Source organism: Calonectris borealis, chromosome 10 (genome assembly GCF_964195595.1).
Source record: "Calonectris borealis chromosome 10, bCalBor7.hap1.2, whole genome shotgun sequence".
Taxonomy (NCBI): domain Eukaryota; kingdom Metazoa; phylum Chordata; class Aves; order Procellariiformes; family Procellariidae; genus Calonectris; species Calonectris borealis.
Window position 1 is genome coordinate 382,962 of NC_134321.1, and position 19,527 is coordinate 402,488.

Below are 19,527 nucleotides of genomic sequence, written 5' to 3' on the forward strand. Positions count from 1 at the left end.
CCTGATTAACAGGTGTCATTTTGCCATGAAAGCACTGACATCACATGTGTAATTGTGAAAATCTCTTAGCGAACTCCTGACCGCTGTCCTGCTTTCTATACTTCCAAGTTGATGGCCTGTTTTCAGTAAGCCCTGCAGGCTAACTCTTTTTTTCCCCTTCCCCTTTTTTTAATGGTGAGTTTTGCATCTCAGCACGTTTTATTCCTGCCATGATAGCAAAAGCAATGTTGTTATGACTGCTGACATTTTTGTCAGAGCATGCCAATGAAGGTTAAAAGATATACCAAAGCAGCTGCCATTGTATTTGCAAGCAAGGCTCAATGTTATGCTTTATTTCTTATTTTCAAAGAACAGATACAGTTTCTTCCCACTCTTGGGCAACTGCCGGTGTGGCTAGAATTTGTCAGAAGGCAATAACTTATTTAACCTGAACAGCTTTAAAATTATTCTCCTGTCTTTCAGTATGCATTACCTCATTACATATTTCAAATATACATGCCTAATTTTATGCTTGCGTACATGAGTTACTTGAATTATTCTTTATGCATGCAATATTATGCATGAAACTACATTCACTGCATGCATAAAAGAGGTTTGTGCCCATGCAACTGTACATACCCATCGTCATATGAGCCCCTAGAGCACAGACACTGGTCTGTGACCAGTAACCTGTCTAATAGCAGAAAAGAAAAATGTAGAGATTGATGAATCTAGGAAGCAAAGTCCAATTGAAATAATAGCTGGTAAGGCAGAGAAAAAGAACATACTTGCCAATTTTCAGGCCCTCTTTCTTACCTGTAAGCAACAGAGGCTTTGGTTTTCTTTCTCATGTGAAAGACAGGAATTAGAATCATAGAATCATAGAATCATAGAATCAGTAAGGTTGGAAAAGACCTCTAAGATCATCGAGTCCAACCGTCAACCCACTACCACCATGCCCACTAAACCACGTCCCTAAGCACGTCTACACGTCTTGTAAATACCTCCAGGGATGGTGACGCCACCACTTCCCTGGGCAGCCTGTTCCAAGGCCTGACCACTCTTTCAGTAAAGAAATTTCTCCTAATGTCCAATCTAAACCTCCCCTGACACAACTTGAGGCCATTTCCTCTCGTCCTATCGCTTGTTACTGGGGAGAAGAGACCAACCCCCACCTCGCTACAACCTCCTTTCAGGGAGTTGTAGAGCGCGATGAGGTCTCCCCTCAGCCTCCTCTTCTCCAGGCTGAACACCCCCAGTTCCCTCAGCCGCTCCCCATCAGACTTGTGCTCCAGGCCCTTCACCAGCTTCGTTGCCCTTCTCTGGACATGCTCCAGCACCTCAATGATGCTTCCTCCTGCCGTTTGGACAAGATACCGAGTCTGACTTGACTCACAGGGAAGTGTCAGATGCTCAGTCATCCACAATCTATTTTCCTAGACATCTCCAGTCCAAGTATCACTGCTTTCCTTGCTCAGCCCAGCAAACCTGACAAGACCACAGCCCAGAGTAGTCTGGCTGTGAAAGAGAAGCTGCTGAAGTCATTAGGAGGTCATTTATTTTCTGAAGATACCTACCTGTGTCTTACTTTTTTTCAGTGTTTTTCAGTGGCAGCTACCAAACAAGGGAATAAGGGAAGAAAGAGGGAGAAAGAGGAACTCCGATATTGTGGTGTCAGCCAAGTAAAAATTTTGGGATGATTGCACTACATCAGAGTAGTAGTAGTAGAGAAGAGTAGAATAGTGTGTGGTCAAACCCTGTGGAAAGAAACCTCATAGCCCAGCCCCGTCTGTCATCATATCAGTTGCAGTGTTTCTCCCAGGGCCATCTCCCCGGACTTTTATCATCTTCCAGCTTCCTTGGAAAGCCTTAACCAACAGAGCAGCCTAGACTTAGTCTGTGTCCTTTAGCATCTCTTTCCATTTGCAACCTCTGGTGCAGTTCAGATCTTACAGTTTTGGCCAAGGCTCGTGTTTTTTTTTTCCCCCTGTGTTTTTGGCAAGGCCCTTCTCTTCACATAAGTGGCTGTGATGCTGTTTCAGTGTGTGATTGAAACTATGCTTTAGTGTATAAATCAGCTAGATGAGGAAGAAAATGTCTACAGGGATATTTCATCTGTGGCACTATCATATGATAGGCATACGAAATGAGAGTGTGACAGAGTGAGAGCACATCTTCCAGAGCTGTAGATCTCAGCCTATAAGGATGGCAAAGTGCTCATGCTCATGCTTCAGCAGAGGGTTACAGCAAATTCTGTGTTTCAACAATCAAATTTCATTGAATCATAGAATGGTTTGGGTTGGAAGGGACTCTTAAAGATCATCTAAGTCCAACCCCCCTGCCATGGGCAACGACATCTTTCACTAGATCAGGTTGCTCAAAGTCCTGTCCAACCTGACCTTGAAAACGTCCAATGATTGGGCATCCACAGCTTTTCTGGGAAACCTGTTCCAGTGGCTCACCACCCTCATAGTAAGAAATTTCTTTTACCCTTACTAGAAAAAAACTGATTTTTCCCTACACAAAATTTCATATTAGTGAACTCTGTGTGAGCAGGGTAGCCCTTCAGTGGACTGATTAAAGCACATGAGCTTTCGTACTGTGTTGCTTCCAAGGAAGTAGCGTGGCTAACATTTACATACAGTCCTACTGACTAGCGACTATAGGAACTGTATAGGAAGAGAAGCTCCGGTACTTGGCCCATGAGTGCACACTGCCAGAAGGAAGGTGCTGGGAGCTTGGGTGCACCCACACAAGGCTGAGGCAGCTGAGGGGCAGCTGTCTTACAACTCCCATCACCCCTGGGGCACGTGACATCAGGATCTTCTCTGGGCCGTGGACCAACCTGTCTGTGAGCCACTTGAGGCTGCAAGGACAGATGGTAGCAGACCAAATGGAGTGTACTCTACTGAGCTCACCCATACTGCAGGGGATGTGGTCTAAACTTTGAGATGCAGGGGTCAGTCACTCTACAAATCTGGGAGTTAAACAACTCGAAAACTTCCTCGTCTAACTTCCTAAGGTTCACTGCAAGTGGTGGCCAAACAGGCCCATGCTCAGCCTACACTGAACTGCCTGGCCTCCAAACCCTGTAAAGTAACCCCTTGCCGAAAACATTGGAAATTGTTCGTGACCCATAAAAAAAATCCTTTTTTCTCCTCTCTTTGCCCAGTATCATTCCGAACCCTATCCCCAGACATCTGTTGGTACATGTCAAAGTAGTAATTCCCTCATTGTGAGAGCACTGCAAAACTGAACTGTATCACATGGATATTGGGAGACATCTGTAATGTAGCCATGTCTTCTGACACTATGCAAGAAGGAATGAAATTGCCATGTGAATTAAAAAGGAATCAGATTTCAGGAGGACAGCAGTCACAAAACAAACTCGTGGTTGTTGCTATAAGGCCTTCCTGAGAGCTGATGCTGAATTAAAAGGTCCATTTTTTCCAGGTCAGCTCAGCAAAGATTTTACACCATTGTAACCAGAACTGCCCTCCTGTGCTTGTGTTTCTCTCTGTAACAAACTCCCAGGGTAGCCCATGTCCTTTATTACCATTTCTGGCAGTATAGCTGATGCCTGCTGGTGCTTCTGAAATGGTATCCCAGCAGTCAGGCAGGGTTAGTTTCTATAAGCGACTGGAGATTAAAGAACTAAGCTTAAATCTGAATGTAATTTATCAGTCCATTACATTCAATTCACCTGGTTATTTCATGTCCGTCTTCAGTCTGCTACTTGGTTTCTTCCCAGCAATTCCCTATTGAAAGACCAAAAATTATACAAGGACAGGACCAAAAAAGAAACCCCACATCTGGAGGCACAATGGTTCATATCTACAAGGCTGGGGACTCTCATCTTACTGAAGGGCCTGGCTAACAAACCAAGGGTGGCATCGTAAGAACTGACCAGGGTAGTGTAAGTAATGTTTTGAGGAAGGCATAGAAAAGTAAATCTAATCGGTCCACAAGGTTTTCCTTTCCCCTGCAGGAATCAAAATCAATTAATAGAAGCACAAAGAGACTCTCCCCAGTTTCAGCCCCATGCAAGCTATTTGCTCTGGCGTTTTAGCCCAGCTTTCATCCTCCTGCATTCTATTTAGACCCACAGTCTGTCACAGGACTTTCCTGTGCAAACGAGCATTAAGAGCGGCGCTGAATGCCACCAGCTCAGAAAAATAACTGCTGTGCTTATTTTGCATTCACGTTGCACTGGCACAAGCCACTGTGTTGGACAGAGAGCAGTGAGGCCCAAAATGTTTCCTTCTGTGCGAGGAGTGAACTGATTTTAAGTTGGCACATTGATCACCTGAAACTCAAGAGCTCTATCACAGTGATAGCTCAGATAAGTGTCCAAAACAGAAGTCTCTGTAATAAGTGTTGGCTCTTGTCCATAGATACACGTAGGTCTACAGATCTGGACTGTGCATGCACAAAAACATTGTGCTGTTTGGCTTTCAAAGATACTGAGCTCCTTTGGCTCCAGTTGTTCTGAAGAAACAGAGATGCTACAAAGCTATGGTATAAAAGCCATTCCCCGAGTATCTATTTGTAGATTTGCAATGTTCCTCTCTTTGAATTAGTGAATATAAAATACTTTTTGAAAATTAATTACACAGTACAAGATCAAATATGTAGAAATATATTGCAGAAAGTCCTAACAGAAAGTATATAAAGAAAGAATATAATTAATAAGCCAAAACATCAATACCCAGTACCTACAGAGAGGGATAATTGTGCTCTAATTACTTCCTTGGCTACCTGGTTCATCACTTCTGTGTGTTGTCTAATACCACAGATTTCGTGTGAACTTTTGAATCTGATATTCTTCATCCTGTTGTGTTTAAAGCCAAAATTAATGTCAACTGGAGATCTAACACTAACAATTTGTTACTTACTTGGATATCTGTTATTAATAAATAAGAAAAAATGCAATTAATAAATATTTTGAGTATAAATGCCACTGTGTATGCTGTTTGTTTACATTGTATATGCTCTGAAGTTAGCCAATGAAATTCAGCCAGTCAGGTTCACTTGCTGCTTTTGGTCAGTCTCACTTTCTGTTCTCCTGGCTGACACAAGATCCCAGTGCTTGGTTATTCAGCTTTGAAAAGGAGGAGAAGTGAAAAATGGTTTAAAGAGAAATTTTAAAAGATCTCTTGCTAGTTCTGCAAAATGTTTTTTTAGGAGACAGGGGAAGGAACAAAGTTCCTGTCAGCTTTAAATAAACTGTCCTCGTTTCCTAGCTCCTGCAAATCATGCAACACCCAGCCAGACCTTAGACGACCAGTTGTCTATGAAAAGGCATAAGGCTTATTTGACTACTGAAGAATCAGAGAAGGAAGGCGGTAAGGCGGGAGAGACCCTTGACAGATGATACATCCATCACACTCCTCACTCCTCAGCAGACCTCTGACTATGTCAGTGGTGCATATTCACTTTAGCAGGCAAAGATGCACCATCTCTTATTCCCTGCCTTTAGGTTTTCCTGGCATGTCAGGATCCATCTCCTCTCTGCACACCCTGTGACTGTAACTTCAAGTTGCAGTGCTTGAATTCAACATACAGCTCTTGCCTTCCCTGTACACCCCAACGTGTCATAGCCAGGCTCTGCTGTAGCTTCAGGACACACTAGAGTGTGACCGGGGGAGAAGAGAAAAGATAGCTGGGGGCGGTGAGGAAGGGATTTGAGAGGGAAAGATACTGGCTGGTGTTGATTAATTCTTGAGCTTTACATGAAAAAATGAAAGAAGTAATGAGCGCTGGTTTGAAATAAGTCAAGTCATATAAATTCCAACTTTTTTGTGGCTAAATACATTAATTGCATCAGACAAATATAGATCAAGGCAAATTTTTCACTGAATCAGCTTCCACAAAAGATGCAGCCTTCTAAAAAGACACAAGCACAGTTACCCTAGATAACATTGCTGTTCAGATGGAGAGAGATGGTCAGGTCAACTGAAGCAGTGTCTTTGATATCCTAGTCTTTGGATCTCTTCTTCTGAGAGCACTTCATCTAACTCACTGTTAGATGAAAATGGTGGTGGAAAACCAGAAGCAGCTGATCATGGAGCCCTTCGAAATATGTACAATACAGTTTGACTGTTCTAGAAGTTTTTGTATAGTCATCACAACCCTAAGCACTATTCTATATGGTAGAGGTCACAAACCAATTTGCAACCTGATACCATCTATGAATCTTTCCTAGAGCATATTGTTACATAAAGAACCTCAGTGACTGCCACCCATCACAGACTTCAAATGGAGTTCAAATATTCATGTTCTCAGGATTGAGGGAGCAATGAAACACCTGCACTGAGGTAACGGGGGCAGTAGAAGTTACTGCTCAAGGCAGACAGACAGACAGTGGAGCTTGGACATGGCAAAGCTGTTCCATATGAGGCCTCTCTCTGGCAATGGCCACCCAAGTAGGGCCTGCAGGGCTCAATTTTAAGCTGCATATATGGGAGAAGGAACGGGAGAGTAGAGAAAAAAGAAATTTCAAAAAGGTGCTAGGAGAGGAGTGGGGCGAAAGGCCTGTTGTCTGCAGTTCTGGATGCTGGAAAGATACTTAGAAATTACAAGCCATCCAACTGTGTCTTTGCACCATGCTGGTCACCAACGCAGGGCCGCGCACTGCTCCGCGGCCAGCCAGCACCTGTACATGCGTCCGGTGACAAACCACCGGCCCGGGGGAGCAGCCAGGCCAGGCCGGCTCCCCTCCGGCCCCGGAGCTTTCCGGAGGCCGTGCCCGGTGGAGGGGACTCCCGGCTCCTGCCAAGGGGCACAAAAACAACCTCGGCATTCCCCCGGGGAAGGGCTCGGTGAGCGGCTGCCACGGGGCTGCCCATGGCAGAACGTGGGCCGCGGCCTGCTCGCTAACGGGCGCCTCCCTGCAGGCCGCAGGCGGGCCGCCCCACGCCGGGCCTGCAGGGGCCCGGGCTGGGCAGGGCCCAGAGCCGCAGGGCCGGGCCACGAGGCGGGGACGGGGACGGGGACGGGGACAGGCGGCGGCCACAGACCAACGGCCCGGCCCCGGCCCCGGCCCCGGCCCCGGCCCCGGCCCCGGCCCCGGCCCCGAGCCGCACGTGACCGCCGGTAGCTGCCGCCCCGGCACGGAGCACCGCTAGGGGCGTGGCTTCAAGGCGCAGGGAGGTGTCGGGAGTGGGCGTGATCTCTCGCCTTGCTCCGCCCCCGCCGGCTGGCGTAACTGCGCGCGCCCCGCCCCGCCCCTCGAGGCTGCGCGCTGACGTCGCGCGCGGTCGAGGCGAGCGGTGTGGCGGCGGGCGCGGGGATGGAGCAGCCGCCGGCGGCGCATCACGGTGCGCCTCCGCTCGGCCGGTGAGTGACCCCGCGGGCCGGGGCTGAGGGGGCCCCGCGGGCCGGGCCGGGGCTGAGGGGGGCCCGCGGGCCGGGCCGGGCCGGGCCGGGGCTGAGGGGGCCCCGCGGGCCGGGCCGGGGCTGAGGGGGGCCCGCGGGCCGGGCCGGGCCGGGCCGGGGCTGAGGGGGGCCCGCGGGCCGGGCCGGGGCTGAGGGGGGCCCGCGGGCCGGGCCGGGGCTGAGGGGGGCCCGCGGGCCGGGCCGGGGCTGAGGGGGGCCCGCGGGCCGGGCCGGGGCTGAGGGGGGCCCGCGGGCCGGGCCGGGGCTGAGGGGGGCCCGCGGGCCGGGCCGGGGCTGAGGGGGGCCCGCGGGCCGGGCCGGGGCTGAGGGGGGCCCGCGGGCCGGGCCGGGGCTGAGGGGGGCCCGCGGGCCGGGCCGGGGCTGAGGGGGGCCCGCGGGCCGGGCCGGGGCTGAGGGGGGCCCGCGGGCCGGGCCGGGCGCGGCGGCCCTGGCTGCGCCCATCGCGGGCGGCCTCACCCGCTTTCAGACAGGTTGTTCGGCCGCGCTTTCCCGCCCCGGCGCCGCCTCGTTTTCCTGTGGCCGGTTCGGAGCCCTCCAGGAGGGAGCCGCGGCCCAGCCGCCTCAGGGCCGCCCGGCCCGGTCACCCCATTCCGGCCCGTCGGGGCTCGCGGGCCTCGTTGCCGGGACCGGCGCGGGAGGGGGTGGCAGGTGCAGCCCGGCGGGGGTGGCCGCCTCCCGCGGCGCGGCGGAGGGCGGCTCGGCGGGCGGGCGGGAGCGCCTCCGCCTCGCCAGCGCCGGGACTGGCTCCCGCCGCCTAGCTGCGCGGAGGCGCTGCCTCAGCCGGTGGAGGCGTGGAACCCTCGCAGCTGCCCGGCGCGGGCGTGCAGCAGGTGCCTGCAAAGCCGCTGCCGGTGTGTGGGGTCTTTGTTTTGGAGGAGTCGGCTGCGTCTGACCTTACTGGTTTTTCAGATAGCTACAGCTTCGTATTCTTCACCTATTCGTCCCCACTTTAGCTCTCTTTTATGTGATGCTTAAGGTACTAATTATTTCATTGTGCTGACATATAAGTGAGCTCAAATTTTGCCGTTCTGAAAACGGGTTTTCAGAGACGGGCCTTTAAAGTAGAGAACTTCAGGTGTAAAGCAGTGGCTTCTGAGCTTTACAAGTACCAAAAGTCATGAGGCTTAGAACTGAAGCTATCTGTCAGCTTAACTTTTGTGTACAGCTGCTGTCATCGATGATGCCAGAAATACCTAGTGTGCGTTAGTAACAAATACTGTGGCCAACAAAGCATGTATAGTGGGTTGAGGCATCACTTTCACTACAAGACTTGATTGGTGAGGATACTTAAGGAGGCTTGTTGGTGGGCAGAAGGTGTAAAGGTATGAACTGAAGGTATAAAGATCTGAGTGGAAGTGTAGAGTAGGAGAGTAACATAACTACCACTGCATCAGAAACGGTGTCTGTTGGCCACAAACCTTAAAATCAATTGTTTCTGCAAGGTGGAAGGCCTTAGTAACACAATCTGAAGTGGTAATGCCCTGAATCTGAGCCAGTGCAGGAGGGTCTTCCTGAGTTTGAGGAGCGAGGGGCGCTCTCCTTGCTACTCACTGCTGGTCCTGTCTTGAGCAGGATTACCATGTTGTGGATGGCTTCGTGTTTAGTCAACAGGATGATGCTCCTCTCAATGTAGATTCTTTTTCCATCTGGAAATGTCTGGAGGTGAGGAAGGCTAGGTGTACTAGCTGGGAGGAAGGCCAGGTGTACTAGCTCTCCCCTCTCTTGTCTGGGGACAGTGACCCCCCAGCTTGCAGGACTTGCACCGCGCAGTGACCTCCACAGCCTCACAGGGCTCCTGTGCCAAATGGACAAGTTTATTGGAGCTTTGTATCCACTGTGTCCAGTCCAGCTGCCTGATAAACCCACTCAGCCGATATGGAAGTCATTCAAAATATGGAAGCAAACTGAAGACGGAGTAAGATCTATTTTGTGTAGATTTTGCGTTAGAAGTAAATTGGGACATCAGGCTTTCATGCCATTTAAAAAAAAAAAAAGTTTTTTGCCATTAAAAAGTTTGGAGTTCCCCCCCATGTACCACATAAAAGTTGCTGGGGTTTGTTTTTTAAGCAGGTCTCTGGCATGGTTTGGGCTCTCTCATATCTTATTTAATCATAGCTAAAGATCCAATAATTAAAAACTACATCTAATTCAGATACAAAATAGTAATCATTGTAAGACTAAAGTTTTTTTCTGTGTTCCTGAAGAAAGTAGGAACATGGAAATGGGTTATCTAGCAAGTTAGCTCCTGTTCTGGTCCAGTGAATGGTTTGGTGCCTGTATGTGAGCTGCTGGTGTTTGTATTGAGCGGGCTGCTGTGGCTTGCACTGGAGTTAGGCAAACCTTGTATTAGTATCTTGTCTGGTCTTTCAGAGAATTGTTTTTGAACCATTCAGAAATAATTGGCGTGATAATATCTTGGGCTGGGTTTCTAGGAATTTTTGTTTAGGGGGCTGGGGAAGGAGTCTTCTCTCCCCACTCACTTCTGTAGTGTGTTTTCCTGATGTGGTGTGTTCTCCTCAGTCGGTTTCATAGCTGTTGTCTTCTAGTGAAAGCTGGGCTTTGGGAGCTAGAATCACTGCTTCTGATTTTAAATACGTCAAAGCTAGCAGAAACCCAATATTTCAAATAAGAGTTAATTTGTTTCTCTGAAGGACACTCTGAATGTGTGGTGCTGTTTTCTTACTTATCAGATGTTAATGGTGTTTCTTATTATGCTTGCTAATTTTGGCAGGTCTTTCTCCTCTACGAAGAAGCCTTGTTGCCAAGATTTACTCTGAAAATGACCTACACTACTGACTGCAGCTGTCTGCAAATGTAGAAGCCGATAAATTGTATCTCCTTCCCTCCCCTGACTTTCCTGTTTCCTGTGGAATTTATGCTTCTAAGTATTTTTAAAATTAGACCTCTGTTGAAGACTTGGATTACAACTGTGAGCATATCTATGCAAAGAGACGAGCTAGCCTGAGCAATTTTGAGGTATGTATGCCTACCATGACTTACGACAAACGGGAAGAAAAGGCCATCTGATTATAGGGCAAAGAGAACCCTAGGCATACATTTTCTAGATTCAGATTGATCTGCACTGTTATTGATGGTTTTAGCAGTGGAATATACATGTGCACAGTAAGACTGTACAAGCACCAGAATATCCAGCTGGCATTGTGTGGAGGGTGACCTTGTTTGAACCTGCTGTGGGAATATTTAAAAGATTCCTTTTAGAAGAGCTTGTGTTGCATGACCTGAGCCTTCACTGCTCACCTATTCAGTTCTTAAATGCCACCAAGGTCTGTAGAGATTTTCTTCTTCCAAGCATTTGACAGACATTAAGTAGTCATTGAAATGCACCTGGGAGGCAAGGGTGGTTTCTCTATTTGGTTAGATAAAGCATTCAGATGAAGTTAGAAGATACCTGCCTTGAATTGGAAAGCATCTTCAATGAAGGCTAGAAAAGAAGTAGGTCTCGCTTGCCTTCCTATGCACAGGTCATAGCACAGTGGTCTTTTTGCTCACAGAAAGCAGCAGTCTTGTAGGGCAATCTGCCTGTAATGTACAAGACTAGCGGAGCTGGGTGGGCTTTGCTTTGTGATTGTGCAGCTTTGTCCCACCCAGGTAACAGAAGATGGAGAACCTTAGCTGTTTAAGCAGTGCAGAAATTCACCAGCTTGCACAGCTCTATTTTACCTTAAGGCTTTTAGCTGTACTTTCATACTGAATTCTAAACCTGGAATGAGGAAGTCTGCTAACTTCCTCTGTATGGGCTTAGAAGAGGCCAGTGTGCACTGATAACATCTGTTGACTCTCCTTTTGTAAACTACTTGGACATGGTTATCTTTTCTGTGATGTAGGTGTTCATGCTAACACTCCAGGGCAGTGGCAGTCTTATCAATTAATCGTGGATTGCAGCGAAAGGTAGCCAGACACATCTCTGTCTTCCAGAAGAGGCTGATAATTCATTAGTCTTTTTTTTTTTCTTTCCAAAAAGGAAAACTAATGTGCTGAAAGTAGATACCTGACTGAATCATTCAGCATGCTACATTGCTGTACAGTACGTATTGAGCAGGCACACTTTTCTCCAGAGTTTCTATTCATAAGCTCCAGTGATTCAAGCTGAGACGATACTGGAGGGACACAGGTCTAACCTACCTACCTGTCTGGCTTAATATCCTGATGTTGTGGTTCCTGTAACAGGAAGGCAAAGTGGACTGTGTCTGCAATGCTAGGGAACTGTAATTGGCAGTGAAGTGCTGTGGCTGAGAAGAGGATCCTTACCTGTACTGCAGTTATTCCTCCTGTCATTCGCCTACAAGCAGAGCTAGGATCAAGGGGCGATAGCTTGGTAAATTTCTCTATTACGAGTGGGCAGAACTTAGTGCAGGAAACTTTAAATGTATTCCTTAGTCTAACCTGGGCATTGTTATTTGGCTGTGGTAGTATATTAAAATAGCATTGGGCAGAAAAGTATTTTTGTTTCCTGTGAACTGCTTTCATGAAAACTGGAGAAATGCTCCAGAGCTTCAGGAGTGAAATGGTTTGCTGAGCTGCGCATTATGATCTTAGTGCATGTTTTAGATAGTGTACCAGGGACTTGGATTCTGTAACCCAACTAGGTGCTGTTTTTTATTTGTATATAAATAAGTTATGGTCTCTGTAATTCCATCAATTAAAATCGGTGCGCATTTCCCAAAAAAGCTGCTATTCTGTGAAAATTGAACAATTCCTGCAGTATCTCTGAAAAACCTGTAAGAATATGTAGATTCTGTGTGTCGCTGACTGCATATCCCTAAGCAAGGTATTAATCTTTATTTCCTTATCTGTAAGATGAGGTTGATCTACGTTCGTAAAACATTCCATTTCATGAAAAGCATCATTTAAGTGTTGTTTGCAATAACTGCAGTTTCATTATTCAAACTCATGTGACTAAAAGTGAATACTAATGTGTGGAGTGGCAAAGAATTTGAGTATAAGGTAAAGTTTTCTTTTGATATAAAGAAATGGTCTGAAAGGTGAAATTGTGTACATTGGAGAATGTTACCCTAAACCTGCCTTACAAGGTGTCTAAAAAGTTTCAAAGAATGTTAAAGGGCACTGAGATGTTGAGATGGATGGTGGTGCCATTGATTCAACTTGAGTGATGGGTTATGATAAGAAATTTGCAGATGCCTACTTAACAGTTTCTGCAGAGATAAATTAGGTAAATTTCAGTATTTTTCAGATTTGTGTGAGCTGGTTGGTCTCTCAAGAAATTCCTTAGTGGCCTGTGTTTGTCCTCGTGTTGGCTGTTATTTTCCTGGAAGCTAGTTGTCATGGTGATTATCCTGTTAGCAAATAAATGTGTTTTTCATGATCTCCAGGTAGTTTGGAGCAAAAAGAGTGTAGCCTTTTCTGGGATTGATAGAAGTACTGCATCCATAGAGGCTCAGCGTTTGTGAATCACTGCCTGTGGGAGAGCGCTGAACAAGCATCTTATGCTTTAGTGGGTTGTAGTAGTAAGGTGTAGTATCACTTGTCTGTAAGAAGTAGTGAGTGTGTGTTACCATAAGTCTGAAGCTGAATGGTGGTTAAAATTGGAGAAATGAAAAGAGTGACTTTTGGTCAGGATCTGTTATGACTGAACTTACCTGATTCGGGCCAGTAATGGTTGACTGACTAGTAAGGTGAAAGCGTTGGTGGAAAACAGTCCCTTCAAGATGTGTGGTGCTGTGATCCTTTGCCGTGTCTAGCTCTGGTCTTCAGCGTTCCTGTTGGAGGAGCTGCTGTTTGTTTTCAGCTCCTTGAAGCCAGGGCAGTGAGGTGTGGTCCCAGCTGAACCTGCCTGTGTCAGTGCTGTGGCATGGGAGCTGCAGCTTGCTGCGAACCCCCTGCACATCTGTCTCCTCATACTCCTCCAGAAGTAGGTCTCAAAAGTGGGACACGCCTCTGCCGTTGGTAGGGGAAAGTGTAGATTGATGTGGCTCGGTGGCCATTGATTAACATTAAATTCTTTGCTGGGGAAGAGCATGAACTGCGTGTGTGAACCTTTCCTTAATGGGAAGAGCTTGGTTAGTTTGCATTGAATACCTATGAGAAGTTTGACTGCTTGGTCTGCAGAGCGTTCTAGGGTAGAGAAGTGAGGGCTTGTCATGTGTGGTGGGGATGGGGAGGCTGTAACAGCTGCTGCTTGCTGGTCTGCAGAGCAGTTTTCCATGCTGGTCATGCTTTTTGCTGCGGGTGTGGGTTTTTAGATGACTTGTTGTGCTGAAAGAGTAAGCTTTGGTTCTGGTTTACCAAAGTCCTTTAAATGCTTCAGGTGCAATTCCAGTTTGTGGAAGAAGAAAAAAATCCAAAGTGTTTTTTGGTTTAGTGTTGGTTTAACTCGTTGATGAGTGTCTCCAGTTTTTGTCTCTAAAAAGTCTGCTCTAGTTGAGACAGGGTGTCTCAAGAAAACATTTTTTTTTTAAAAAGCAAAATTTGTGTGTGTCACAGATGACACTCCCAGAGTCACTTGAGTTTTTAGGATCAGCCCAGATTTAACCCCAGTGCCCAAAAGATGCCAGTTCTAACTACTGAACTACTAGCTTCATGACCCTCTCTGGCTTCCTAAAGAAGCATGCCCATTGAGGGTTCTTTCGTTTCAGCATCTGTCACTTGCTGGGAATGCATCCATTTTCATGGTGCATTCCAATAACTACTGACTTCAGTCCTCTGCTGAAAACAGGCTCCCTCTACTCTTTTCTGAGTGTGCTGTGTGTATTCTCTAGTAAGCTTGCCCAAGGAAGCCTTCAAATATTAACGTAAACAGCAAATCCAACAAATTCCTGTTTACACAACAGTCAGAATACATTTTTTAGTTGCTGCTAAAATGAGTTAAGAAATTGTTCTAACTTTTTTCCTGGCCTCCCCTGCTCTGGTTCCTAAGCTAGTTTTTTTTTTTAAATTAGATCACTTTAAAGAGCAGAGTTAGGGAATTGAGCAGACAACTAGCAGAACAGAGGGGATGGCAATCTTCAGTGGAGGATGACAAGGGGAGCAACAACCTTCTTGGTTGTTGGCTGCTGCCAGTTTGGGCTCATCTGACTGTGCCCTAAGTTACCCTTCATCTGTAAATAGTTTAAAAATAAACTCTAGGTAATAGGGTCCTTCTACATCATGAATGGACAAGCATCTTTAATTGTGATGACACAATTAATACTTGTCCTTACCGTTTAGTGATAAAACCTCACAACTGTGGATATTTAGGTATACAAGGAAATATTTTCATTCATTTTGTGGAAGTGTAAGCTTTTAATGAAGTGTGCTTTTTATCCAGGAAGTAAAGTCCTTCTTCAGCTTTTTTTAGATGGTTTTATGAAATAAAAGGTCAGACTTCAAACTTGTCTCCCTTTGGGTGAAAATAACCTATAATTCAATGACTTTAGCCATTTCTCATTATTTTTGTGTGTGTGTTTGGAGATAACAGTAAATCAGCTAACTGTTGTCTGGAGTTGAGTATGAAGCTGTACCAACAGTGAATTTTGGCCTGGTCTCCTCAGGCAGTCTCTGCTGATCACAAAATAAAACAATATACTTTCACAGAGAATTGCCATAGGAACTAATGGTTGTGAAACTTAAAGGAGGATCTTTACCCCTTTAAACTGGCACTTAACTTTTTTAAAAAAAAGCTTATGTTTTAGCAAACTCCAGGAACTGGCAGTGACCCATTATTGCTGATCCACCTTTTTTGTGGAAGGTTATTAAGGAAGTGCTAGAATAGCATGGGTTTTCTGTTCTGTGGTCATGTTATATGAGACTTTGAAAAGATAAGCTTGTGTTTCAAAAAGTGATGTTTCTCCATTTGGAGTAGTTCCCCAGATACGGATCTGTGTTACTGATGAGATGGCGTAAGAAAACTCATGATTTGGAGGTATCTGTGTATTACAGGTTTTTTTTTTTTCCCCTCATGTATTCATGTTGATTCACTACCTGAGATGTATTGTCTCCGTGCTTTGCATGAGGATTGTGATCGAGTATAGCTGTTGGTCCTGTTATTCCTGACTGGATAATCTCAAAAGTGGATACCTGCAGTGTTCAGTGAGGCTGTGCTTTAAAACAGCAGTTGATGTGGCTGTCTCATGGAACAACGTTCTCTACTGTGTGCCTTTGGCACTTAATGTCGTGATGCGCCATCATGTTCTGCTGATTTTTTTAATGCCTGAAGTAGCACTCTAAAAGAAATCTGTAAAATGTTCTGTAGCAAGAATCATAATAAATTGCAGCTGAACTTATACGTGTCCTTTGGTGGCAGTGGAGAGTAATTGATAGGTATTTACCAATAATTTGATGTGAAAAATGGTATTTACTGAAACTGGGACTTCGTGAACAAATTTGATCTTAAGTGGGTTTGATCTTAGTTTCAAAACAATTTCTTTCAAAACAGAAATGCCAGAGAAAGGAACCTATTGTGCAGTAAAGGCAAAGATTACTAATTTATCTTGTGACCAGATGCAATATTGGTGTGAAAAAGATGTGAATTTTTTACTCTGATGGATGAAAGTTCATTTCTTGGGGTTTTGGAATTGGAGCTACTGATTTAAAAAAAAAAAGTTGGAATTCCTATAATCAGCTGCTATCATGGCCTTTCAATACCCATAGTGTAGCTGCATCTGTGCTGCTCAAATTATCTTTGTTCTTAATCTTTTTTTGTTGGGGACGTCACTACAGAAATGTTTGTTTGCCATCAGTGCAGCACCTTTAAAATTCTGGTGTAGGGATGGCTCTCTTACAATGGCAATTGCTGAGGAAGAGCCAACCTGAGATCACACTACTTGGCTGCAAAACTTCCATCTGACATCTCCAGAAACCTTGGAGGAGGCAGAGGTGGCAATGAAAGCAAAGTTTAAAGCCACAACACCTAAAGGAAGGCTGACATTCCAAAATCTGCGACTGCCCATGCTTGGGAGAGAAAGTGAGACTGTGGTGAGCAGGCTGGCTCCTTCCTCCTAGTTCCAGTTTTAGGAATTTTTTGGCCCCAGTGTGTGAGAGCTAATTTGTTTGAATCTTTATTACCTTCTTTTTTTCTTCTTTTTGGTTTTATCTTTTTTAGTCAGTTGGGGAGATGTTCACCTATAAAGGTGTTCAAATATTCGTGACTATTAATGTTTAATTAAAGTCCATCTGGAAAAAGTGATGGAAGGAAAGCTTCCTGAGATTTAAAGCTGAAACAATGCAGGAAATGTTAATCTGAATCTTCTGAGAGTTCTAAGAAATTAATTGATAACTGAACTCTAGAGGGAAGCCATTAAAGTTTGGTTTGGGAAATGCTTAATATGATTGGGAATAGGCTAGAACATGGGCAGCTTGCAATAAAAATGTAAATCAAGGGGAAACTTTGAAAGTGAACCACAACTATATAAACATTGCCTTATTTTGTCTTCATGTTCAAATGCTCACCAATTCAGTCTTGGTAAGCATTCACTTAAGTAAACCTTAGGCATCTTATGACTAAGTGGACAGATTAATAAGAATTTGTAAGGGTTAAATTATTCTAGCTGTGGAAAAAATCAATTCCTATTCTATAAGAAAAGTCATTGATGGATTTCTTCTAGATGATAACTTCTTCCTTAAGTTGCTGCCAAAACTATACTTTTGATAACTTCTAAAATTAGGAAGACATCAAGATATGCAGTTCAAGAAAAGAACTGCTGGCTTGCTTGGTGAGGAACATGGGTTCAGCTTCTTTGGGAGACAGCGATCGATGTTGCCTCTCCAGACCTGCAGTAAATTTCTGCCCCTTGGCGAGACTGACTGGGGCCCGTCAAGCAAAATGTTCTCTGGAGCTTTAGGTCCTTTGAGCTTGCTACCCATTTGTGTTTATTGGTATAATTTTCTCTATCTCTGGGACATGGTGAAAAGCCTGAGTAAATAATAGGTGAGGAACAGATGTAGCAGGTTCTAGACCAAAGAAGTTGGAATTAGTAAGAGACTTCTCTATTCTAAGAGCTCTTCAAGCTTACATAACTGCCATAGCTATGTATTGACACTGTTTTGTTTTTTTTTTTTTTTAAAGTTTGGTAATAAAATTTGAGTAGTGGGAGAAGTCTCTAAAGATACAAAACTCTTGCATATTAATCAGTTACATGTAAAAAAATCATTAAAAACCTTTGTGTGAGCTGTTTTCGTTCTGTATCTCTAATATGAGAGGGAAATCTGAAATGATAGCCTAGTAGAAATTGTTGTCTAAAAGTGGATAATTAGACTGGTGGAAGGGCTGGGTGTTTTACAAAAAAAACCCTGCAGCTGTTTGGCCTGGTCAGTTAAATGTCTTTTGAAAGGTATCTGGTGATTGCTTTCTTCATCTTGGTCTTTACTGAGAAGATGAGCCTTCAAGTATCCCAGATCCCTGTGAACAGTGGGAAGGTGCAGAGCAGGAAAGACTCCTCCTTGGTGAAGGAACACCAGGTTAGGAAACACTTAAAACAAGTTCATGGGCAAAAGCAAGTCCATGATACCTGATGGGATGCACTCATGAGCACTAAGGGAGCTGGTTGATGTCATTGCAAGGCCACTCAGTTATCTTGGAAAGGCTGTGGTGATCAGGGAAGGTGCTTGAGGACTGGAAGAAAGCAAGTGCCACCTGTCTTCTGGAAGGAATCTTTTAAGAAATAGGGTCCAGAGAACTGTGGATGGGTCAGCTTATCTCCATCTTGGGGAAGATGATGGAACAAATAATACTGGAAACCATTTCCAAGCATGTTAAGGGCAAGGAGGTGACTGGGAGTAGTCAGCATGGCTTTAGGAAGGGGAAATCCTGCCTGACCAGCCTGATAGCCATCCATGAAGAGATGACTGGATGGTGGATGAGGGGAAAGCAGTGAATGTTGTTTACTTTGACTTGAGTAAGGCTTTTAACACGTTCCCCCATGGACAAAATGAAGAAATACGGGCTAGAGATGTGGACACTGAGGTGGATGAGAAATAGTTCAGCCAGTTTCCCATCCACCTCAGCGTCCACATATCTAGCCCTTACTTCCTCAGTTTGTCTATGAGGTTTGTGGTCAGAGCGGCATGAAGTCCTGATGGAGGCCAGTCCTAATGGAGTACCGCAGGGATTGATACTGGGTCCAATACTGTTTAACCTCTTCATTAATGGCCTAGATGATGGGGCCAGGTGTACTGTGAGCAAGTTTACAGATGATACAAGATCAGAAGTTGATATACCAGATGATTGTGCTGCCGTTCGGAGGTACCTCGATAGGCTTGAGAAATAGGCAGACAGGAACCAAATGAAGTTCAACAAAGGGAAATGTGAAGTCCTGCACTGGGGAGGAACCACGCCATGTAGCAGGTGGTATACCCTATATGGGCCACCCTTTATACCTGTATACATGCTGGGGGCCCAACCGGCTGGAAAGCAGGTCTGCAGAAAGCAACCTGGGAGTTTTGGTGGACACCCAAGTTGAACAACGGTTCTGTAAGGAGCCATTAACATTGGTCTTGCTTGGTTTTGGCTCTTGTCATAAGCGTGCATCTCCTCAGTGGTAGGTAAACTTCAGCGTTATTTCAAACAAATCTGTTCCCTTTTTGTGCTGCTTTGGGTAAAGATTTTGTGGATTTTTTTTCATGTGGACTCTGCCATGAGTGTGGGAGGAAACATTCTGATTTTGGCTGAGGCTTTAAATGTATGACTGCTTGATTCCCATTGGCAAGCAAGTCATCAAGCCCAATTTCTTTATACCAAAATCACTGAGTTAACTACTGTCTTTGTGGAGTTGCCTGTGGAAGTGGATAGCATATTTGTGTGTCTGACTACTTAGCTGTGCTGTGTTTGTGCAATTTGTGCGTGTTCTCTCTAAAAAGTAATTAGATCTATTAGAAGAAAAGGACCAAAAGGGCATCAGTATTTTTATTGCTTAAGTCCAAAAAGTGTAGGCTTTCACTCCTTTTAAAAGCCTTCTCAAGACTAGTCAGCTCAAGTTGAATGTATCTGACCTTGCAGTGAAATATTCATTTTATCTGTGCTAAGAAAGGTGATTAAAAGTAAATGTCGAACAGTGATCATACTTCTGGTATATCAAAGCTTGCACTAGAAGCTCCCATATTAGTGCTCAAGCAATAAAATAAACCTCAGCGTGCTTGGGATGAACAAAGGAGGGAAGTCACAACTCCCGCAACTGTGGTAACAGTTGCGTCTACAGC

The 19,527-nt window shown here is 45.4% G+C and overlaps 1 protein-coding gene across 5 annotated transcripts in view; it reads left to right on the forward strand.

The window, feature by feature from the left end:
• The first annotated feature begins 7,213 nt into the window (after window positions 1-7,213).
• TMCC1 (transmembrane and coiled-coil domain family 1) overlaps window positions 7,214-19,527 on the forward strand; it is a 125,937-nt gene continuing 113,623 nt past the window's right edge. For 4 of the 5 annotated variants that reach the window (XM_075158525.1, XM_075158521.1, XM_075158523.1 and 1 more), the window contains exons 1-2: window positions 7,214-7,317; window positions 10,109-10,353. The gene's annotated coding sequence lies outside the window, so the exon portion shown is untranslated. The remainder of the gene's footprint in view (window positions 7,318-10,108; window positions 10,354-19,527) is intronic. The other variant, XM_075158530.1, reaches the window with a different exon arrangement.